This window comes from Peromyscus leucopus, chromosome 12 (genome assembly GCF_004664715.2).
Source record: "Peromyscus leucopus breed LL Stock chromosome 12, UCI_PerLeu_2.1, whole genome shotgun sequence".
Classification (NCBI taxonomy): Eukaryota; Metazoa; Chordata; class Mammalia; order Rodentia; family Cricetidae; genus Peromyscus; species Peromyscus leucopus.
In genome coordinates this window covers 58,591,910-58,617,338 of record NC_051073.1, presented here as the reverse complement: position 1 = coordinate 58,617,338, position 25,429 = coordinate 58,591,910, and positions in this window count along the sequence as shown.

Genomic DNA, 25,429 nt, shown 5'->3' with positions numbered 1-25,429 from the left:
AAGGCAAGAAAAAAAAAAAAAAAGACCCAAACAGATCAACAAAGGATGTGTAGCACAAACCCCCAAACATGAGACTCATGGAACAGTTTCTCCTGCTGAATCAGGATGGAGAGGTACAGAGCCAATCATCACGTCTCCCTCTCTGCTGATTCACGGGACCACAGAATCTCTGGGACACCCCTGCTGAATTCCGGTCTAACCCTTACGTTATGAATACCTCAGCCACAGTCAGCAATAGGCCCGTGTGTATATGCCCTTCACCAGTGAGCCGTCTCTGCAGCTCTTGCTTTTGTTTTTAATAAGGCATTGCCACAGCTTTTCCTGAGTATTTTGCATTCACAGAGTGTGACATTTGTTCTCTAGGTTCTCCCAGTGCTCCCGGTTCATCCAGTGCCATGGTTTTCCAAATTTTATTTAGTAGTAAAATTCTTTGCTAAACAAAATCTTACGACAGAAGATTCAACCAGCCACAGTGCTCATAAGGCTCTGTATGTTCTTAACCTGGAGTTACCATCCTATGACAAGAAGGGCACCAAATCTGTCCCTATGCATGTGATCACACTGAGGGCCCCAGAGTCTGGAAGCCTGATGGCGACATCATTTGTATATGATAGGTAGGTTTGTTGAAGACATTTGTTTCCCCATCCACAGGCTTTGAATTGATAGGCTACATTTGGGAGCCTCGTCAGTTATTAGGTGCAACACTCCCCCACAAGAATTCACGATTAATTTTTGTGTATACATTGAATTTTGGAAAGGATTTCATACCCAAACATATTAAAAATATGTAGTTACTGACAACAAAAAATAAGGAGATAGATGAGAAGAGAGGGGAATTAAAAAAGCAAGATAGTGGTAAAAAAGAGTTAAGATGACAACCAATAATATCAACCTTCTTATTAATCAGAAAAGCGGTCACAGAGAATCTACCGATCAAAAAATGCAAAACCGAATGCTGCCATCAGTAACCAGAAGCAGTGTCCTCCAAATGCGCTCTGAAGCACAGCCTGGCTTCCTTCACGGAGGCTGCTGCAGGTCTGTCAGTCACCGGGCCAAGTGGTGAGCACACCCTCTGCCGCTATGCAGAGAAGCCAGAGGAGGGAAGCCAAAACCGAGACAGGGATGGGCAGGGATGGAGAGGCGCCAGCACACAGGAGCCAGACTGCCAGATACTCTGTCCCAGGAGCTGCTGCTTAGATCTCCTGGTTCACTGGAAGAAGGGCATGGGGAAGGGTTGGCGGTATGGGGGTACGGGAAAAGATGTTGCTTTCAGTCTCAGTAGCTGGAGTGGCCTTCACAAGGAGCAAAAATAAGCTGAACAGAAGAGAAAGGCACAGCTGTTCTTTGCTTTCTTAGCTCTCCAGATTTCCTATTTTATCATGTGTTGGTGCAGCTGCACAGAGGAGGAGCACGGGCTTCCTCTATGCCAGACCCAGGTAGGGATTAAGGTAGAGTGGAATACAGTCAGGCTGCATGGACCCCAGTGCCCCTGCCCGCTCCCACCCTGGCCCTATGCCCACCTTCACTGCAGGCCTCTCTTCTGGATTGGCAAGACCTGAATCAATAGAAAGCCTTTGTCACACATAAGATGGAATGCAAATCATTTTACATATATTACCATATTTAATTCTCAAAGCAAAAGTATGAGGGAGTACCATTATTACCATATGGTTTTTGCTTTTGTGTTTCAGATGAGAAAATCAGGAGTTAGAAAGGTCAAGAAACTCAATGGAAGAATAGCAAGCTGCAGTTTGGGCCTTGGGAAGTTGCCTTTGGTGACTAAACTTAAACACTGAGCCGTCTTATCTCGATTGTGTATACCCAGGACCTTGCCTTACTGCCTTGTTTCCTCCGAGTCTCTGGGATTCACTGTTTTTATCCCTTTGCTGGTCATTTAACCTCTGATTTCCATTTGTTTTCTCTGTCAAAGATGCTAGGCTTTTATCCTTATGAAGGCCTGTCAGAAGCCACCCTGTGGGGTAGCCAGAGCTGATCAGTGAGGTCAAGCCTCCAGGTAGGCCTCAACTTATAACCCCATTATAACCCCATTTTCAGATATTTTAATTTTTGCAATGTGGTCCCACTGTGCAATCAGACTCGCAGTCCTTCTGCCATAGGTTTACAGGTGTGCATCCTCACATCAGGAGCCCAGTTTCATAACTCGGTGTGGACACAGAACCCTACCTAGAAATGTAGTTCCATCAAATGCAGAGCACTCCCAAACACTGAGCACCCTTTTTATAAGAAGCTGGACTATTAGTCTGAATCCATGACAGTATCTACAATAAGCAATGCTCAAGGCAAAACTGAGTACCAGTGAAGAGGAAAACAAGTCACACTCCTGAACCACATTGCCAAGACTTTTCAGAGAATGAAGGGTGATTGAAATGCTCACATATAGGATTTTGATTGCAATTCAGAAAGCCACAAAGTCTTCCTTATTTAAAGCCCATGAGTTTAGAATGACTTTTTGGTTGGTTGTTGAGAATACTTAAAATAGCTGAAGAGAATGGAAAATAAAGACATTTAAAGTCTCTCTTTTTAGATTAGATAATGTTCATTCTTTGTGTGCATATTTTATTATTGTAGGAGTAGATTTTAGGCTGTTTGGTTCCTGCATGTATCATGGAGCCTGGTGCCTCAGTTCCATGTCCTCTGCTTTCTTTCTTTTTCTGAGTAATGCTTTAACCATTTTTATGGTATTTTTGGCATATGGATATAGTCATACATATGCACTCACTCAGATTTAAATGAAAGTGTTATTTTAAGAAAATTCAAAGTAAACTTTATATGAATCACAGAGGCAGTTACTTTGCTGATTTTGTTTTCCTCTCTCCACTCAGCCCCCGTCTTTGTGGTGCAGACTCTGTCCTCTGCTCTGGAGAATAAAAGGATATACAGAATGACATGTGTTTAAAGGCTTATCAGGGGTTGTTTGTGGGCTTAGTCTTAAAGCTTAATTTCAAGCTTGGGATTCATTTGATTTTTTTGTGTCAGGACAAAGCTGGCTGAGGGAGGAAGATCTGAAAATGCCTCAGGAGAGAGTGGTTATGGGAGCTGTAACAAGGACGCTGATCCTCTGTGGCTCAAGAGGTCTCTCGAGAACCAACCAAATTGGAGGGCCTGAGTTGTACTCATTCTCAGTTTCTACTCTAAATACCACTCAGCTACCCATAGTCTCGATTTCTAGGTTTCTTTATTGGAGGGAGGGAGGGAGGAAGGGAGAAAAACAAATTGACCAGCCTATGCATTGGTTCTCATTAAGTCACATGACAACCTCTGTGGTCAATGTACCCAAGCAAAGTAGAAGTGAGTTACTTGCCACCAACAGAGTTATTAGAGGTACATTAGAGATTGTTCTAGTAGATCATATTCTCAAGTATACATGTGTGTGTGGAGTTGAATGTATGTGAAGGCAAAAATTACAAATACCAATTTATAATATATGAATTCAGGAAAATCTAAAATGGATAAACAACTATCGTTCTCTTTATTTACCTTTTTTATGATACATTTGCATGCATGCATGGATCACAGCACGTGGGGAGGTCAAAGACAATTATCAGGAGTCAGCTCTCACCTTCCAACATCTTAAGACAGGGTCTCCCTTTAGTCTCTACTCTGTGCAGTGCCCCAGGCTAGCTTACCCAAGAGTTTCTGACTAACTCCTTGTCTCTCAGCTCATTGTAGAAGTGCTGGGACCACAGAAGCATCCAGTTTGCTACATGGACCCCAGGGATCAAACTCAGGTCACTGGGCTAATAAGGTCCTTGTTCTTACCTGCTAAGGCATCTCCCCAGCCTGGTCAAGGGTTCGTGAAAGTCTCTTATTGTTTTTCAAAACCCTATATTTTTCCTTTTAAAATTACTTTTATCATTTTATGTATATGGGTGTTTTATCTGCACATCTGCCTGTGTACTGTGTGTGCCTGTTGCCCTCAGAGGTCAGAAGAGAGCATCAGATCTCCTGGAACTGGAGTTACGGATGGTTGTGAGCTGCAAGTGTTTGCTGGGAATCAAACCTAGGTCCTCTGCAAGAGCAACCAATACTCCTAACTACTGAGCCGCCTTTCCAGTCCTGTGTTTTTATTTTAGAGTTTGATCAAATACTATGCATTAAAATATCTGTTCTTTGGCCCCTAAATTGTGCCAGGACCCAGAGACTTAGGTCATGAAAATTAATACATGAGAACAGCATACAACTTAACAGTTGGTTGTGTCCTACATGTTTACTGGTGTGTTAGTGTGCTCGGGCTGTCATAACGAAGCCTTATAAAGACAGGATGAGCTAAACAGCAGAAATCAGGTTTTTTCACATCTGGAAGCTGGAAGTCTAAGATGAAAGAGACAGAGGGTTAATTTCTAGTGCCCCTTCTCCTTGCTTGTCCAATTTCCTCTGTATCTTCCAGAGCAGTGGTTCTCAACTTACCTAACACTGTGGCCCTTCAATGCAGTCCCTCATGTTGTGGTGACCCCAACCATAAAATGATTATTGTTGTTACTTCATAACTGTAATTTTGCTACTGTTATGAATCTTAAAGAAAATATCTGTTTCCCTATGGTCTTAGACAACTCCTGTGAAAGGGTCGTTTGACTCCCAAAGAAGTCAAGACCCACAAGGTTGAGAACTGCTGTTCTAGAGTCTTCCTTCTATATGTCTGTCTTAACATCCTCTTTATTTATTTGTTTATTTATTTATTTATTTAGTTAGTTAGTTAGTTAGTTAGTTACTTTTTTCAAGACAGGGTTTCTCTGTATACTTTTGGTGCCTGTCCTGGATCTCGCTCTGTAGACCAGGCTGGCCTCGAACTCACGGATATCCACCTAACTCTGCCTCCTGAGTGCTGGGATTAAAGGCATGTGCCACTGCTGCCCGGCTATAACATCCTCTTTATATAAGGAAATGAGCCATATTGTGTCAGGGCCATTTCTCCATTTCATTGTATTCATATATTTCTTCAAAGCGGGTTACATCCCGAGGTATGAGAGCTTAGGGCAGCTATTCTGAACCTATGGGTCATGACCCTTCTGGGGTCGTATATCAGATATTTGCATCATAGTAGCAAAATTACAGTTATGAAATAACAACGAAATAATTTTATGGTTAGGGGTCACCACAACATGAGGAACTGTATTAAAGGGTCACAACATTAGGATGGTTGAGAACCACTGGCTTAGGACTTCAACACATGAATTTTTGTGGAGTTATAATTTAGCCTATAACAGTCAATGTCTATTATTTGGACCTAGGAATAGAAAATACATTTTCCACATATCTCCCAGTCTTCTGGTTTCCTCACTTTAACAAGCTACGAATAATCCACCAGAAAGCCACTAACCTGATCCTTCTCTGTATTTAAAATCTAATGTTGACATTCCTTGGTTAGGTAACTTCTGTGACCCACATAACCTTAAAGTTCAAATTTTTCCTATAGTGAAACTTCAGTTTCCAGTCTTCCCAGCTCACTTCCAGCCACTCCTCTTCCACACCAAGTACATTGTCCTTAAAAATCTGTCTGTCCTTCTCTCTCTCTCTCTCTCTCTCTCTCTCTCTCTCTCTCTCTCTCTCTCTCTCTGTGTGTGTGTGTGTGTGTGTGTGTGTGTGTGTGTGTGTGTGTGTTTCTTTTTGAGACAAGATCTCTTGGTACATAGACCCAGGTTGTCTCAACCATGATCCTCCTGCCTCAGACTTTTGAGCACCGGGACTACGAGATGTGAATGATCATACCCAGTGAATTTCTGAGTTGGGCATTTTATGTTCTTATTTAGTCTACATTTAAATAAATTTTGTATCACTGTGAAGAGAAGGATGATGTCACACCACTCCTCTCTATCATCCATTACCCGCGCACATATTTCAATTGTGTTGTAAATGAAATAGCATTTGGGGTTACCTAGAAACCCAGCCTAGGATTTCTGATCGGTTCTATAAATATTTGTTCAGTACCTATCACGTGTCTGGCACTCTTGACATTTATTACATAAAGATGAAAAGCAGAGTCAGGCGTTCAGAAATCCACAGTCTAGCAGGGAAAAAAGACAGACAGAAAAACAAAGAACTGTAATACAGTGTGTCAAGTGCAGGAAATAGAAAGATGCATGTGGTCCTCTAGGAAAGCAAGATAGATTAATTTTACCTGGAGTGGTCAGGAAGAGCTTTGTGGACAAGGGTTGGTATTGGAGCTTCAATCACAGGGCTGCAGAAACAAAGGGAATAGTCATGGGCAGACACCTGCCAGGACTCCAGGGAACCCTGAGTGCTGCCCGGCCCTCTTCTCTCAGTGAGGATCTAAAACGTGGGTTGAGCAGCCTTTTCTTTTGAATTGTCAGTACACAAAGAATCTAATTACTCCCCTCTTCTCCAGACAGCAACTGGTGAAGTTCAGACTCCAGGGGGCTCCTCTACACACCTGCCTGTCGGAAAGAAACCACCTTGGAATTCTGAAGTAACTTCTGTCTCAGGAAGAGCCCTAAAATGATTCCAAGGCACCTTTATGCTATGTCTCTCCAGAGAACTGAAAAATAAACTTACTTTCTGCTAGTTCCCTTGTTACATATTATCATTTCATTTCAAAGTAGCTCTCAGTCTTGACTATTAGATTAGATTTGCCAATGGGAACTTCAATGACACCAATACACCCCAGACCAATTAAAATAGAATTTCTAAGAATAGGGCCTAGGAGATGTGTGTGTGTGTGTGTGTGTGTGTGTGTGTGTGTGTGTGTGTGTGTTTTCAAGCTCCCAGATGATTCCAATGTGAAACTTGTGCTGAAAACTACTGATTTAGGGTTTATTGTGTTTCCCCCCTTAATGGAGAATTTAACTGTAATTCTCAGACTTCTCTAGATTGGGCTCAGGCCTACTTAATAGTTAGTTCTCTTGACCCCTAGCCTGAAATGCGTCTCTTCTTGTTCCGGCTTCTCTCAGTTTTGTAGCTTCCCTGATTTCTCTCAATGTTCACCTTCCTGATGAGTGTGTTCCTTCCTCGGGTTTTAGTCAGCCAAGTCCAAGGAAAAGGTCTGCAACCTGCCCCACTTTGGAATCATTGTTTCTACAACTAAGGGGTCATCCTTTGCTTAAGCTTCCTTAAAGCCAAGTCTTCACAGTTCTTCTTTATGTCTGACCTGCTCTCCAGCCCCGACCCTCCTTTCTGTGTACTGTTTAGGGAGAGGAAGAAGGGAACAGAGACCTTCGGAGCCCAGACAGAGAGAGAGAAGGCTTTGGGATTAAGAGATGATAGACACTCACCCCTCCCCCTGAGACACAAGACTTGGTTTCTGCTCCCCCTTTTCCCTGATTGGAGGAGACCGTGGGGTTTGGGACTGGGCAGGGGAGGGAAGACTGAGCTAACCATCTTACACTCAGGTCAGCAACAGAATGTAGAAGAGAGGAACATAATGACTGAGAAACCCTGGAGGCGCTGAAGGAGAAACGAAGGTCGGACCGGGTGAAGATGCCGATGCTGCAGTCCACTGAGTCGGGGAGAGCGGAGTTTTCGTCGCATTAACCAGCTAACGCCGGCGGATGAGGCGGCCCACGCAAGTGTTGGCTCTAGCCAAGCTGCTCATTTGTCAGCATTGAGGTGGCATCATGTAAATTCACAGGCAGACGCCAAAATTGGTGAAAACCATGAATCACTCAGAGTCTGTTGGCACTCACAGCTGTCTGGATGACCTCTAAGGCCCTTTTGGCTTTTTTTTTTTTTAAGTAGTACTTTGAGAATTTTGTATGATGTGTTTTGATCATGTTCATGCCCTCCCCTAACTCCTTCCAGATCCATGCCTTCTTCCCTACCCACCCAACTGTGGATCCTTTATTATTTTTTAACCTGTCAACCATATTTGTGCTGTCCATATACTATGATTGTGTGGCTTTCTATTAGAGAGTAGTTGGCCTACCAAGGGCCACATATTCAAATAAGACTCTCCCTCACCCAGCAGCTTTCGGCTGTCAATAGCTCCTTGGTTAGGGGCGGGACTTCCTGCCCCCACCACCCCTCCATGCTGGGGTTTTGTCCAGTTTGAGCTTGTGGAGACCTTGTGTCTGCTGTCACCACTGCTGTGACTTCATAGGAGCAGCTGCCCTGCTGTGTCCAGAAGACGCTGTTTCCTGTAGTCATCCACAGCCTCCAGCTCTTACAGCATTCTGCCTCCTCTTCCACAATAATCCCTGAACCTTAAGAGGAAGCACTGTGACATAGACTTCCCATTTTGGTCTTATAATTCCAGTCTCTTATTTTCTGCACTCTAACTTCTTGTTAAAGTGTTAAAGGGTCTTCTTATTAAAGGGTCTTTGTGTTAGTCACTACCTACTGCAAAAAGATTTTCTGATAAAGATGCACTAATTATATTATACTGTGGGTATGGTGATAAGTCACTGGAAGTCTGTTTAATACTATGCCCATTTAGCAGAGTAATGGTAGCAGAATCTCCTCTAGGGCCCAAGCCCTGTATAGGTCCCAGATCTTGGCCCTGATAACAGTGCCAGCTATGAGCTGTGGAGTGGCACAATGCAGTTGGCTACCCCTGTGACATTTATGCCACAGTTGGACCAGTGGGCATGTCTTGTCAGGCTGATCATGACTGCAGCTCATAGGCTCACAGCTGGGTAAGATGGATACACTTTGCTCTTCCAGTTGTGTGCAAAGCACTTTCTGGCACTATGAAAGGTAGCCAGTTGGGACAAGCTTCCAGGGAAGTACCAAGCTTGATTTCTCTATGCTCTACAATCCAGGTATGTGGTATCTTCGTCAATAGGGTGCTATCTTTGACTTCGATATGTGTTCCATTTGGAACACCCATAAAGGTCAGCAATCATAAGGGACATGAGGGGAAGACTCCAAGGGAGGGGTGATAGAATGCAGTGACGTAAGTGAGTAAAGGAAAATAATGCAACAGGAAAGGTGAAACAGAATGGAAGATGGGAAGCAGAGTAAAGAAGGGAATACTGGGAAGAGGAACGTATGAAAACCTACTACTGTAGATACTTCCCACAATACATATATGCACATATATAAAAAAGGGTTTAAATGAAGTTACGCCCTAACAGGGCAACAAATCCCTTCTAGACACCAGAGACTAACAGATAAAAAGCCCAGAGGCCATAATGGGTTGCATCTTTTGTATCTGTTGGCCAGCGAAGTCCTATAGATCCCCAAGCATTTCAGGCTGGGGCCAGGGATTTTGATTACCTTCCAGAACCTTGACAGCAAGACCTTTCCTAGCTTTTGGACTCTAACATTCTGTGATTCCAAGTGACTGCCATCAACCTAGCAAGTCCCAAAAAAGTGCACTTGGGTGATTTCCAAACAGCTTGTGTTCTGGTGCTACTTCATTTTATGTGAAAAATGAGGCACTTTCCACGCCAAGGAAAGAAGCTTGCCAAGTGGCAATTTCCAACATAGGAACGACCCACTGTTCCTAAACAAGCCTCTAAATGGTATAAAAACCCAGGACAGCACATTTAATAAGTCCCTACCAGGGGAAAAGAGGTGTTTGTCAGTGAGAAATCTTACTCTTCCTTCTTCCTGGTCACCTATAAACAGCATTCCCTTGGGTCCATGCTTTTGAAGCCATATCTACCTCCCTTTGCTAGGGACAATCTGTCCGCCTTCTGTGGCTTTCTAAGCTTACTTGTTCAAAGGCACCATGGGGGTTTGGGTCTCTATTTCTGATCCCTCCAGGTAGTAAACATTGTGCCAGTTCCTTCTGGACTGGGCACCACTGACGGCCGAGAACTCAGCGGAAACAGGGCTCTGCAAAGATGGAAGTGGACCATGTGTTCCCCTTGTGAGCATAACAGGTCTCTGGGCTCCTGCTGAGGGAGCAGCTGTAGCCCCACACCCCATCCTTACCAGGCCCTGCCTCCCTCTTTTTTAATCACTTGTTCTGGCTGCTCTTCTTCCTGCCAACAATAGCTCGTGATGATTTCATACACAATGCCCATCTCTACGTGGTGCGGTATAAACAGTGAAATGACAATGGAAAGGATAAACAGAAAACCCAGGGGAAGTCTTAAAATGTTCTCCATCTAGTCATAAATTGGAAGTATTGTGAATTTTGTGTTGTTATCCTTTTTTATTTTTATTTTTTTTAATTCCTATTTCTGGAATTCTCTTACCATATTAAAACCTGTGTTAATAGGAACCCAACTATGGAAGCAGAGTTTTATGGCATCCTATTTTTGAAGGGCGAGGAAACAAGAAGATATCATTGATTTTTTTAAAATTAGATAAACATGTAATAAATGATTTGATGTTAGTAAGTTAATATCTATTAAAATTAGATATCATGGACTTAACAGTCTAAAAGAACAAAGGATATTATGATGTACAATGAATTGGTACAATCTAAGAAATTTTTGTTGTGGACATTATCTGCAACATTTATGACAGCTAGTCAGAAAGACTCATCCATTCTACAAAATGCTCAAACTCTGACAAAAGACTGACATTATCTAGTAATCCAATGTCTTCAAATTATCTAGAATTGTAAGGAATGATAATATGATCTTAAGAAGGGAATAGTTCAGGCAGAGCCAGACGGTCTCTGTGAGTTTGAGGCCAGCCTGGGCTACCAAGTGAGCTCCAGGAAAGGCACAAAGCTACACAGAAAAACCCTTTCTCGAAAAACTAAAAGAAAAAAGAAGAAGAAGAAGAAGAAGAAGAAGAAGAAGAAGAAGAAGAAGAAGAAGAAGAAGAAGAAGAAGAAGAAGAAGGGAATACTTCAGTTATTTTTTTTCCAGATCTGGGGATAGATCATATTCCTTAGATGAGAAATCCTAGTCAACTGTGAGAGTTGTACATGCCTATGGTCATAGCCTGTATGGGTTAAGGCAGAAGGATTACAAGTTCAAGGCTAGCCTGGGCAACAAAGTGAAACCCTGCCTGAAAAAAAAATCCAGCAAGTAAACAAGCAAACATTGGGAGCCTTACTGCCATCGCCCTTGGCTACCCACAAGAACTAAGTGGAAAGACCCTACTGCTGAAGACACAACATACTTTGGGCACAGGACATGCAGAAATCAAGTTGATTCTTGTCCGGAAGTGTCCTCTCTGATGGCTACCTTTCCTAGTACCAGAAGTGCTAAACAGGCTGCTGGGGGAGAAAAGTCCTCAGCACTCTACTCCAGCTGTTATCTCTGTGATCCACAACGATGAATGGCCATTGGTGCAATAAACGGCCTGAGTGTTAGGGGAATAACCAACCACCTTCTGTGTTGTGGGATACTATTTTAACTGGGTAAGTGTGTGTTACATTTGTTTCTGCTGCTCCTGTTAACGATGCAAAGGCATTACATTTGTTTGATTACATAAAATTAACCTGGGGTCAGGAGGCTGAGTCAGCAACTAGCTGATAGGAAGTGATACCGAGGAACTAAGTGTAGCAAGAGTTCTTAAGTGGGGGCTGAGCAGGACATCCTTCTTTAAGAGGAAAGGAGAAGGAGAGGAGGACACCAGGAGCAGGCCATCCAGCCACACAACCAGCCATGGAGTAAGAAAGAAAGAAAGAGAAGGAAGGAAGGAAGGAAGGAAGGAAGGAAGGAAGGAAGGAAGGAAGAAAGAAAGAAAGAAGGAAGGAAGGAAGGAAGAAAGAAGAAAAAAAAGTATATAGAATAAAGAAAGGTAAAGGTAGACAGGATAACTGAAGTTAAGAAAAGCTGGTTAGAAATAAGCCAAGCTAAAGCCAGACATTCATAAGTAAGAATAAATCTCCGTGTATTTTTGGGAGCTGGGTGGCAGGCCCCCAAAGAGTAAAAAATCAACTACACTTCTGATTGAATTGAAGACCCACTTCACCAAAGGAAACTCATGCCTGGTACTGTGAACCTGGTCAACAACCTGTGCCTAGGGAAAGCATCAGCCATATAAAAGAATCTACTGCTTTTATTTTGCTAAATGGACACAATATAAGACTGCCTTCTAAATACTTTTTTTTTTAAGCTCTAAATTAGCGCAGCTCTTAGTTCCTATTAGAGAAGATTCTTTTTGCAGTGGTTGGTGCTTAACACATGCATTACTATGGAGTGGTCAGTCCTAAATTTGAGATCTACATCACTCCCATCCACCCCAACTCAAGGTACTTTGTGGAAGAGGGGGCGGAATGATGGTATGAGCCAGAGGTTGGGAAGGACTGTTTTGAAACAATATCTTCTAGACAAGAAGGGTGATGCCCTCATGAACTCACTCATGGCTGTGGCTTCACAAACAACACTTACGGAAGACCGGGTCTGTCTATTTCATTATGGAAGAAGAGGGACTATGAAACTCCACTTTTTCCTGAGATTGACAGTTAATGGTAGCTGGGGGAAAGGTGTATTACTCTCCTCAGTGGTGTAGCCATTGATAAGCTGCCCATACTCCAGTAAATAACCCTCGACCCATACTCATGCAGGCAATTCTATGTAGACTCAATGGGTCTCACACAGACGTAAAAACCTGAAAATGGGAAGGGGGATTATTGGGAAGAAGGTTTCGGCAGGAGAAGGAGAGATGAGGTAATAGTGGATGAGAAGGACTAAAATTCATTGTATTCATGTATGAAGCTGTCAAAGGATACAAACATTTTAATTAAAATTTGGGAGCTTCAAGCTGGATGTGGTGGTGCATTCCTTTAATCCTAGTACTCAGGAGGCAGAGGCAGGTGGACCTCTGAATTTGAGGTCAGTCTGGTCTATAGGGTGATTTCAGGGTAGCCAGGGCTATACAAAGAAACTCAAAAAAAAAAAAAAAAAAAAAAAAAAAAAAAAAAAAAAACACCCAAAAAGATTGGGAGCCTTATAGCAGACAAAAGAAATTGTTCAATGAGTGATCAAGAAGTGTCGTTAATCCACTACTCAGAAAATAGGATATAATCAGACCTAGCCAGGGAGAGACTGGGAGGGACATGAGAGGAAAAATAGGAACACTAATTGTGAATTTTCACCATGTATTGAGAAAAAAGTATGCTTCCGATAAGAACATTTTAAACTCAAATAAGTTTTTCTCACTTTGTTAGAGATTCTAACAATCCAAATTATATTTAGATAATATATCTAATATAATCTAAATATCTAGATATGTAGGTACTCTCATCCAAATAATAATTCTAACCAATTATCTAAAGAGAAGATATACAAAAGAACAGAAATTCTGTTCTTTTAAAGATTAGATAATGGCAAAGGTTTTTGTAGTTTTTCTTATTTTCCCATACTCTTAAGTTACACAGGCACTTTCATTATCTTTTAAAAACTAATATTCTACCACCTTGTGTAGCAAAACTTCTAGGATTAAATAAAAACACTTACCTATTTGTTCAAGTGTACTTACATGTGTGCATGTGCATGAGTGTAAACATAGCATGCATGTGGAGGTCACAGAACAACTTGTGGGAGGCAATCCTCTCCTTCCACCATGGGGGTCCCAGGGATGGAACTCCAGTCTCCAGGCCTGGCAACAAGTGCCTTTACCTACAGAGCCATCCACTGGCCCAACTGTAGCTCACCCCTCCCCAGACAGGGTTTCACTGTGTAGCCCTGGCTGTCCCAGAACTCACTCTGTAGACCAGGCTGGCCTCCAAAGATCCACTGGCCTCTGCCTCCAGTGCTGGGATTAAAGGTGTGCCACACCACCATCCAGACCCCCTATAGCTTTTGATTTGGGACTGCATCTTCCCGCCCTGATTGGTCTGCTCTTAGGCGATTATATTTACTAAGATAAGACAAAGACTGTTAGGGGGAAAAAAGATATTATGGTAGATTATTGTATATACTAGTAAACAAATCCACAACAGTGCAAATTATCTAAGGTTGCTATTTTACTAAATTTGTTTACTGTATTGTGCAGCTCCTTTTGAATAGGTTTAAATGTACAGGAACTGGGGTGGGAGAAAGGATACATGAGATGCCTAGTATTTTCCAGGCACTAAATTAGACACCAAAGACACAGGAAACATAAAACATCCTCTTTTTCTGCCATCTAGCTCATAGTGTGATGGAAAAACTGACATTACAGAGAAAATTCAACCCCAAATGAAACTATCATCATAACTTACCCCCAGTCACCCTGTCCCTGACATAGAAGAGCTATCCTGAAATCAAAATCTGTCTTTATAGTGTTGATTTTGTAGACCTCTAATTTTTAACAAAGAAAATTACTTTTTTAAAAGGTAACTACCTATCCATTCCATTTCTTCTTCCCCCTCCTTTCTTTGAGACACTTTTTTTAAATTTATTACATTGTCTTATCACTGCAACATAAGAGTACCTCTATACACATTTTATACATATTTTAAAACATATAACTAGCTGTTGAACTCTACATTAACGCTTCTTTTTTTATTTTATTTTACAATACAATTCAGTTCTACATATCAGCCACAGATTCCATTGTTCTCCCCCCTCTGCCCCCTCCCCTTCCCCCAGCACACCCCCATTAATATATATATAATATATAATGTTGCATATATAACATGTATATATAAATATTAATAGAGATTTTATGTTGATTGGGACAATTAGATGTAGTCATTTGTACCTGTACCTCATACAAAAATTAACTCAAAATGGGTGAAAGATCTAATATAAGAACAAAAACCATAAAACATTTAGAAAAATATAGGTGTAAATCTTTACAATGTTGGATTGCTGAATAGTTTCTTAGATATGAGATCAAAAGCACAAACAAAAAGAAAAACAAGCTGAATATTATAAAAATTTAAAAATCCTGTTTTTTGATGAACACCATTAATGACATGAAAAAGACAACCCACAGAATTCGAGAAAACACTTGCAAATTACACATATGACCAGAAACTTGCATCTGGAGTCTACAAGAAATTACTACAACTCTGTAATTAAGGGATAATGAATCTACCTTAAAGTGAAATAAAGATTTGAGCAGAAATATCCCCACAGAGTTATAAGAGGATAGATGTTCCTCATTATTATCTGTGAATGAAATGCAGATGTATCATTTAAACCCCTGGAAAGAATATAAACAAAAGAGCCAACAATAACAAATGTTGGAGAGGACATTAAAAACAAAAAAGCAAACACCTGGAACCTTCTTAAGCTACATAAGTATGTAAAATGGAATAGCTACTTTAAAAAATACTCGGGTATGTCCTTAAATAAATTTTAAAAATTACTGTGTAATCCAGAAATTCCTATATCCAATAGAAATGAATCCATGCCCAGTGTTCATCCACAAGATCACACATTAATATCAACATCACAAAACAAAACATTCCAACTTTTCAGAGTTCGACAGTGTTTAAATTCAGGCTCTTAAAAGTCCTAAGTTTCTGAGGCTCTCCACTTTCTTCCGCAGTGATTGATCTCTGATCTTGAACCCCAAAATACCTCAGCATCTGCTTCACAGAACAATATTAAACACAGAGGATTAAGATGTATCTTCCGGCTGGGTGGTGGTGGTGCACGCCTTTAATCCCAGCACTAGGGAGGCAGAGCAGGCGGATCTCTGTGAGTTTGAGGCCAGCCTGGTCTACAGAGTGAGTTCCAGGAAAGGCACAAAGCTACACAGAGAAACCCTGTCTCGAAGAACCCAAAAAAAAAAAAAAAAAAAAAAAAAATGTATGTAATAAGTCTTTTTTTTTTTTTTTTAAACTCACTTGGTAAGAGAGAATAAGTAACTCAGCAAATGACAGTTGTTAAATATTGAAGTTATATATTCTTTATATATTAAAGAAACAAAAATTGTTGTAGACTATTTATGAGAAGTTGACTGGTAAAATTCCTGTAGAATTTCTAAAAGGCTTGGGACTGAACAGAAACCTCTGAACACAGGTACCCCAGTGCAGCTGATAACCTGGAACCTAATTAAAATAAAAAAATCAAGTGATGCCAGTCACGGATCTCTTCTTTTATCCTTGCATGGGACTAGAAATCTGGAAAATAGATCAGGGAGACTGAATTTCAAGGTGATAGGAGCAGTAGGCAAGGGGTGAAGTTGGAGCATAAAATAGAGGTGTGATACAGGAAAAGAGGAGAAGGGGACTATTCCCCTCCAATCCTCTGCTTAGTGTCATCTCTCAAACAGAAAGCTCAGCGTGGTGCTTTCAAACAGTGAATGGGAGACTCCCCCTCCCCCCGCCCCTCCCCTGGAGAAACTGAATCGCTACAAAAGAAAATTAACTATGCAACAGGAACTGGGGCTCGGGAAGACTTGATGAGAACACTCTGTAGCTGCTCTGTCACCCTACACTGCCCCATATAGAAGTTAAAGAAGGAAGGGTTGGTTTTGGTTCATAGTTTCAGGGGACCATAATGGCAAGGAAGGGGTGGTAGCAGAAGCACAAGGCAGCTGGTCATGTTGTGTCCACAGTCAGAAGGCAAAGGCTGGTGAATGCCGTGCTCAGCTCACATTCCTCTTTTCATTCAGCCCAGAGCTCCAGTCTATGCAATTAACCTAATCTAAATATCTCTCACAGACACACCCAGGAACTTATTTCCGTGATGGTTCTAAATGCCATCAAGACTCACTATTACACTCAGTTACATAGCAAGTTTGAGGCCAGCCAGGGCTACATGAGCCCCCTTCAATAGTCCTGAGGTATTTTCAAAATCTACAGAGTAAAGTTAACAATGGGAAACAAAGTCATTTTAAAACTGTGACATTTCTTACTTGAAGGAAAGGAGAATCTTGTACCACAAGGAAACAAAATCATGATTGTCTTAGGGTTCCTATTTCAGTGAAGAGACACCATGACTATGGCAACTCTTATAAAAGAAAACATTTAATAGGGACGGCTTAACAGTTTTAGAGGTTTACTCCATTATCATCATGGTGGGAAGCATGGCGGTGTGCAGGCAGACATGGTGCTGGAGAAGGAGATGAGAGTTCTACATCTTGATCCACAGGCAACAGGAAGTGAACTGTCACAATGGGCATAGTTTGAGCATAGGAAACCTCAAAGCCCACCATTACAGTGACACACTTCCTCCCACAAGGCCACACCTCCTAATAGTGCCACTTCCTATGAGCTTATGGGGCCAATTACATTCAGACTACCACAACAATACAGTATGCAGCTGGGCTGTAAACAGTATTTATGACATCATCATAATGTTAGCATTTAATAGTCATTTGCCTACAAATTATATAATTGCCAAGAAGATAGAGCAGAGACAGGAAGAAGAGGTGAAAATACACAAAAGATAAACCCTGGTTTACAAAACCAAATCTACCAGGTAACATTTAAAAAGGAGATGGCCGTCCACAGAAGTCTGTGTACATGATTAGGAAACTAAGAGACATAGGCAGGATTGTGCTGAGGATGGGAACATAGACAGGGAACTGAAAGATTGGGCTATAAATTTTACACTTGACTTTTTAAGTTGGATGCATATATGACTCTGACAAAAATAAATTGTAACTGGAAAATAAAGCCTCTAAAGTCTCTCACCTTCTCAGCCTAGTAGATCTGAATTACTCTTTTTCAAAGGATTTGGGAAGAAGAAAAAGCATGAACTACAGGTTTTGATAGTGTGTCATCCATTATCTACAAGCTTTGGTCAGCTCTGAACCCTTTTGTTTCATCATCAAAAACAGGATTCGTGAAACTAAAATAATATAGTGTGGGGCTGGAGTGATGGCTCAGCCGTTAAGAGCAATTACTGCTCTTGCAGGGGACCCAGGTTTAGTTCCCAGTGCCCACCCAGCAGCTCACAACCAGCTATAACTCTAGCTCCAGATGACCCCATGTCTTCTTCTGACCTCTGAGGGTACCAGGCACATATGTTGTGCATATACATACATGCAAGAGAAATATTCACATACATAATAAACAAACAAACAAATCTATAAAATAAGACAGAGTGTGTAGCCATAAGTTTTCTTAGGGCCCAACTGGCCCCAAAGTTCTTTAGCCACTTATAAAATAATCATTCAGAGGCTTAATATTAATTAGCAATTAATATTAATTAATATTGTATAGCCTATGCCAGGCTTCTTGCTAGCTAGCTCTTATAACTTAACCCGTTTCTATTAATTTGCAAGTTGCCACATATCCGCAGCATTACCAGTCTACTGGCATCTTGCTGCTTCAGTGGTGCCTAAATATAAGCCTCTATGTGCTTACTTGGGATCAAGCTGCTGCGGAACGCAAGAGGGAGAGATTTGTCCCCAGAGAAACCTTCTGGTTACAAGGGTGTTATGATAAACTCATTGTGCCTAATACAGAGCCCATCTTATAACTTGACAAACCACCTTATAGCTTGGTAAACATTAGCTATTGTTATTGTTAATCTGGTTTGGGGAATCTCTAAGACTTCACTCCCCCTTCCCCAATCCCCATACTCTCTCTCTCCAGGGCCCTGTATCATTTTTTCTTTAGCTTCAGCAGAAACTCTTGCTCCACACTTGCTACTGGCATCGTCCAAACCCTATCTTCAAATGGAAAACTGTCTCCAGCGGTTCTCTAAATCCTCCACGAATTGTTTTCTTGAAAACTCACTCCTTTGCGTAATTCCAGGACGTTTTTAAACGCTGAACTTGGGGATTTGGGTAATTTGTCAACCGGATCTAAAGTCGGTTGGCGGGCTTATTCGGAAACTGAGGCAGCACAGCGCAAGCATCTGAATACTGGATTGTGTTTTTAGTTGAAGTAATTTTGGAATGAAGATGATTTGATCCACACCCACCTAAACCACCGCTTGACACTGTATATTCTCTTACTTCGAAAAGTCACCCCTGACTCCTCCATTAGTTAATGACTATTTTTTCTCCCCTTATGATGTCTTATTCTTTACCTTCCAAACTAAATGTTACGGGACCCCTTCCTGTTTGTTTTGTATATTCCCCCCCTGACATCTGATGCCTATCCTACTCCACAAACCGTGATAACCATTACTTGCTTCTACTGATGCACAGAGTGAGGTAGCTTGCCATATTGAAAGGAAAAAAATAAAGAACCAGAAATGCAAGCATGTCCTTGAAATAAATCCATTATGAAGAACTGTGAAGAATCTCCGCGTTCAGTTCAGAGAAGTATAATAGGCATGGGGTAGAGAAAAACCGAATATTACTGAAATATAGAGACACAAAAAACTTGAGCAGGGGTCCTGGTTGGTTGCAGGGTCACAGTAGCAAACCAAGATATGAGAAGGAGAAGATGAGTGTAACATGCATGACCAAATAATGATCACATGTTACCCGCTTTCTCTCTTCACACACGTGCAAGAGCTTCAGGGCTAGAGTAAACAGTTCGAGGATTAATTACTACCGAATCTGAGCTGGATATAAGCGAGAAGAAACTTGACTTATTACTTTAGAAGTGCAGTCGGTCCATATTCTAGAAAATGTGCCATCACGGATAGCGACCTCTTTCAAGGTAACTACATTTTCTAGCCTCATAGTAACCCACATCTTTGAAACAAACACAACCTAGATATTATTTTTGGTCTGCAACTTATTTACTCCTAGGCTGCCGTATCTGATCATGTGGTGCACCTTTGTCACACTCGGCTTACCCCCACAGCCACCTGCACAGCTCCTCCGGGCATTCTTTTGAGACGGAACTTACACGACTGAGCCTTGCAGGATTTTTCTCTCATTGGGTAGGAGGGAGCGAGGCTTGCCCAAACAGCCCGAGACTCTTCGGAAAGTTCAACTCACCTGTTCCTGCCTCACATATATGTCATCTCAGCTCTCTCTCTTCACCAGGGTCCAAAGGCCTACTTTGACCACATGATCCTGTGAGACGAGAAACATCTAAAATAACACCTCTCTCTCTTACTTGAGAGAGCATTGTGAGTAGTGAACACATAATGTCAGCTTCAAGCTGGGAGAGGTGAGGACGAGTGAAGTAGCTTGTCTCTCCTCTGGTTATTGATGTTTGTATCTTTGGAGCAACTTGTCCTTTTGTCTATTCAAGCCCATCCTGGGTAGAGAATCTTTTAGGCGAGGAGACTGTAATTATCTTATATGTCTCTCCCGCATTTGAGGGCTGGAATGAATCTAATGTTACCCACTACTGCAGAAAAGTCCACCTATTGACTTTCACAGCTCATCACTCCAAATATGTTCCCAGCCATGCCAAGAGCGGCGAGTAAAAACATGTTGTACACACGAGACTGCGTGAGTCATTGCACTCTGTGCGCTTTGTCCCTTCACTCCGAGTGACAGAGAGTAAGTGCGTTGGTTGGCATTCTTTCAGCTCTGGCTTCCTTACATACTGTGCGTTTCTTAAGTATAGATGTATCCTTTGAGCTTAAGTTTTATAAGCTTGATGTCCAAATTTACAACACTGGAAACAGTGTGTCTCACTAAATGGATTGGCTAAGCATCACAGCTGACCTGATGTGTTTCTCCATTGGGCAGCCTTATTGTGCTTGTGATGTTACTCCTCTGAAAGGTAAACTCGAGAGACACAGGCCACTGTCTACGTTCCACGTGCGAGGGCTAAAAAAACCTTCAGTTTTGTGTGGTCAGAGGAGAGAAGAAAGAAAAACAATCACCTTGGGTTAGGTGTTTTATTTTAGAGTGCTCTTCTAAATTCATCACTATCTACTTTACCATACCTATGACTTTATACAACACTGTATTATCTATGAAAGAGCAACCGAGGTCATGTATTGTGATCCAGAGATGGTGGATATCGCAGATTAGGGAGCTTCACATAAGTGGGGGAAGGAGACCTATCTCTGGTCTATATGTTTTCTTGCCAGGCAGAGGAGTGGGTGCTTCACAGAAAAACCCCCATCAAAAATGCAGAAACAACTGTGGAGTCTATGGTGGTGGCCCAGACTCCAGCTGAGTCATCTCCAACACAACTCCTACAGCGCACAGAGTACGGAGCTGCGAAATGAAAATGTCGTCTCAAGACGAAGAGGGACACAAATGCCTGGGGCGAGGAGCAAGAGTATAAGTATTGACCTCCTCTCCTGTGGAAGATTGTGTCTCTATTAAGGGACTCGCTCTCATTCGGGAGCGCTCTACCCTTCACACTAACCGTCTCATACAAGTGGGAGTCAGTCCTTATCTCAAGCAAACATTCCATGGCTGCCTAAACACATAGAGCTCCCCTTACAGATCTGAAGACTATCCAACTCCATCAGATAAGCATCACAGAGATGCTCACTGAGCAGACCCCAATCTGCCGCATTGACATGCCTGAGGAAGATCTAATACGGATGTATTTTTATCCTTTGTTATGTTCAATCACGATTTCTTATACAATCTACCATACCCTACTGTTCTTTTTGGTGTTTCTTACAAGTGTCCCTGACATAGGAAAACTATATTATTGATTTACAGGTAACTACAGTCCTTTGTGTTTGTTTCTATATCATTTTACATGATCTATAGCGAGAAGAGATAAAGTAATTCTTATGATCGATATGTTGGCAAAAATTTTGGAAGGATTTTCCTTGGCTTCTAAACCTCTATCTTCAAAGACAAGGTCAGAATGGAAAGAGCCATTTGATGCTTCTTTAACAATGACAATGCCAAACTGGACTTGAAATACTGGCTTATAATTCGCTATCAATTGCAAAACTTCAACATTGTGTATAACATCTAGTGTACTGGTTATCATCTGATATCTTCAGCATAATTGTTAATAATTATCCAATATTTAATATTATCTATTATTTGAGTTTAGTGGATTCTACCCCTCATCAGAGGAAGATAGATTGTTAGTGAAATATTCTAGTCAGGGAGTAACTTGCCCTCTTACATTATCTGTTCTTGATTGCTGATTAGCCCCTTTTAAACGAAAACCCGACAGTGGGGGTTCTGTTGTGTTATGAGTATTATTGCTATCTGTGTCTCTTGCTAGCTTAGGTGCATGCCCAGATTCTATCTCTCTTGAATGAAACAACAGGTTAACTATTTGTTGTTATTACTTGTTTCTGTGAGAATCAGGATCTATACACGACTTGGATTTTTTAAAAATCTGGTGTTTGAGCAAGTTTTCATTTCTCAGCGCTATTTCAATTCCAGGTCTCATTGCAACTCAACTCACAGAGTGGTAATGAGAGTTTGCGATGTCCACAGCTTACTTGTTCTCTCCTTGCGCTATGGCCACAGAGATAGGCGCTGCCATGGTACTAAAATATAACATGTCAGCTACAGTCATTGTTATTCGAGACGATATACCAGAGTAACACCTCAGAATGCATCCTATTAAGAAAAACTTTAAATTATCTATATAATGGCCAGAAGCTGGGCGTGAGCTGGTAGCTCCCCTGTAATCTAGTCCCTATCATGTGGACATGAGCACCATAAGAATCACCATCCATAACACACTGTTCCTGTCTGGATATACCAATTTGTACAGACAAAGCGCTACTTTAGCTCAATAAGGGTGGTAGAATGATGGGAAACGAGACACACACGAATAATGCAGACTAGTAGAGTGCTCATGATCCCGGTGAAGGTACTCAGCAGCCATATCTTATTATACACGAACAATGATCTAAGTCATTATCTCCACATAACACCATGTCAAGAAGCTGGTGTGGGTGGCTCTAAGGTAAAGACCAAACAAAAATAAGGGGGCCTGGTGGAGCAGAAGAGAAAGAGGAAGATGACCATGCAAGAAGACAAGCAATCAGGCTCTTGGTGGCCAGGAATATATCAACAGATTAGAGCGCTCCTTCATGAACAGATCCATAACTGCACATGCTCTCAGAAGGGAAAAAGACTGTCAACTATTTTCTTGTAACATGTTGGAAATTCTTTAGGAGGAGGGTTAAGTGGTACGTCTAGAGGTGGGTGACCTGGAATTGTTTAGAGATTTGAGACATTCAATTTGATCAGGTAGAGATCGCTTTGGCAATGGCCGATCACTATGCTTATTAAACTTGCTCTATAGAAGAGGAGACCGGTGTGAGAGACTAGCATAATTGCTACGCAACGTGTTTCCTATTAACTCTTTAGAGTCTTGGGAAATTCTTATTGTGGGCGCCCCACCTTAACCGCACCAGCTCCCTAGAAGCAACACGACTTGGAGACATTTAATTTAAATGTCTGATTGAACATTTTTGTGTCTTGCGTTTCACAGATCATCTATCAATTGGAGTGCAAGATCGATAACACACATACCCATTTAAATTAAAAAATAAGAACACAGAACTCAATGCAAAGGAAGAAAGCCAAAGAATATTCAGCAGCTAAAGAGCCCTTCCTCTGCTGGGCCGCAAGCTAACTCATTTTTAGCCAAAGAGACCTCAAACCAACAAGAAAAGCATACATATGACACAAATAGAGTGGTGTTTAGTCTTTATATCTAACTAGTCTTAATCTGAGTATGAGGGTATCCTACAGTGAAGGTTGTGTAAACCTACCCAAACATCATGATCGGTTAGCGAGCCCTGACACCACAAGCACTACCCCCAAACAAACGATTGGCACCTTAAATAGAACTGGCCTGTCACAGTATCGAGGTATCTAACTTTCCAGGTCTTCTATGCCTGGTTGGTATTTTGAGAGATATTTAACAGGGCGTGTGTCTCTCCAATTTTGTGTGCTCTGGCTGTATCCTTGAGACAGGAACACAGAAGATTGCGTACACATCTAGCTCTGCGATGTCTCCAAGTGCTGGGAATTAAGGCCATTGCACCACGAAACGCTGCAGGAGCGAGAGTAACCGACGAGCGCCCAAGCCTGTGCTCACCATATGTTGCGATTGACCTAAGGAGCTCTGACACACCCACACGGGCAAACCTTTACTTATTAACATAAGACAACATAAAAATAGTCGGTTTCCACATTCACTACAGCAAATATAAATACTCACCAACCATCACTATTACCTTTATTTGCCCTCTAGAGGAACCGTCTTTGTTCACCAACACTAGCTCTCTTAATAACAGCTGTATTTTTAACTAGGACCCGGGCTGTTTGGTTCTCTCCACATCGCGATTTTTTGGCCTATGGGCACTTCTGTATTTAACCTTCTTTCAACTAGTGCTGTAATTTCGCTGCTCGCAGTTGTCTAGAAACACCCCTGTCTGCTGGCTGGGGCTCGGCCGAGCAGGTTTTCTTCGCCTACTTTCTTTCTACCTCATTCCTCTTCTCGTCTGTCTCAAGCCTAGATTCCTCGCTCCTACTTAATCTCCCTGGGGACCCGCCTGACCTCACGAGCCCTGCTATTCCGCCTTGCTTCACTCGCCTGGTATGCCTTCTGGCCATCTTCAGCAGTTCAGAGTTGCCCTTTTTTATTAGACCAAATTCAAGGTAGCGGTTAGGCAGGCAGGCTAAGGTTAGGCATACACATCCTTTTTTTGTTGTTGTTTTTGAAAGTTTTCAGTAGGATTTATTTCTCCTTACCACGACGTGTTCTAAACAAAATGGAATGGCTTAAAATTCTTAACCCAGGGGAAACTTCTGAAGTGAATTTCGTATTTTTAAGAACCATTTTTAACATATGTAAATTGTTTATTATAAAAAGAAACTTTTCACAAGCAAAAAAAATACAACCCTGTAACTCAATCAAAAACTGTCCAGAACCCAAAATCTGTATCTTAAATGAACTTCTATACAATTAAGAACAACCATTCTGAAAGTGGTATATATTTTAAAATTCCCCATAATGGTCTTTTTTTGTTTCCCTATAACTAAAAACAAACCATGAGCAAGGGGACATTCAAGTAGTTAACTTGAAATATCTAAATGGCTGGGATATGTGGTGCACACCATTAATCCTAGCACTCAGGAGGCAGAGGCAGAAGCCGATTCCTGAATTTGAGCTTTCATGTAGCTTTTAAGTACCTGGTCTAGATTTTTACTATGTTACGATTAGCGAGAGAGCGCTCACCACAAAGAAAAGATTCCATGAGCGAGCAGGAGAAACGTTCAAGCAACTAGACCAAAAGTACAAATTTTTCTCAATTTGTTCAATTTTTCCAAAAAAGGACTGCTCCTCTACATTAGGCTTAGGCTGGAATGTAGCCAATATAAACGAGACGTGATATCTGTGTTCTGCAGTACATAGCACTCCCCACCACTCTTTCCTATCCCTTTCCTGTTCTAACCAAATAATATCATTCATATTTTTCTAAAATACCGTGGATATCATTCTTATCATTTTTATTATTCTCTGATCTTTATTTTGTAAGGCACTTATTATTCATTTATTATTCATATTTTAAACTATACATTATTTCTATAGATTAACTGATACAATTTGATCATATTTTCCCCTCATCCACAGAGCTCAATTTAATACCAAAATCCTCTTTTCCTCCCTTCAATTCAAATTATAAATCCCCACAAGAATATTCCACCAAGCTTTTTTCATATCTAAAAACAAAACCCTAAGGATTAGTAACATATACATCCAGCTTTTGTCGCTTTCCTCTGCCTCACCCCAAACACCTTAGAAAACAAAAACACCTCACCCGTTCACACAACTGAGGTTGGGACCAAGAAAACAAAAATCCAAACTGTAAACAAATGAAAAGTGTATACACACACAATGAGACAAACA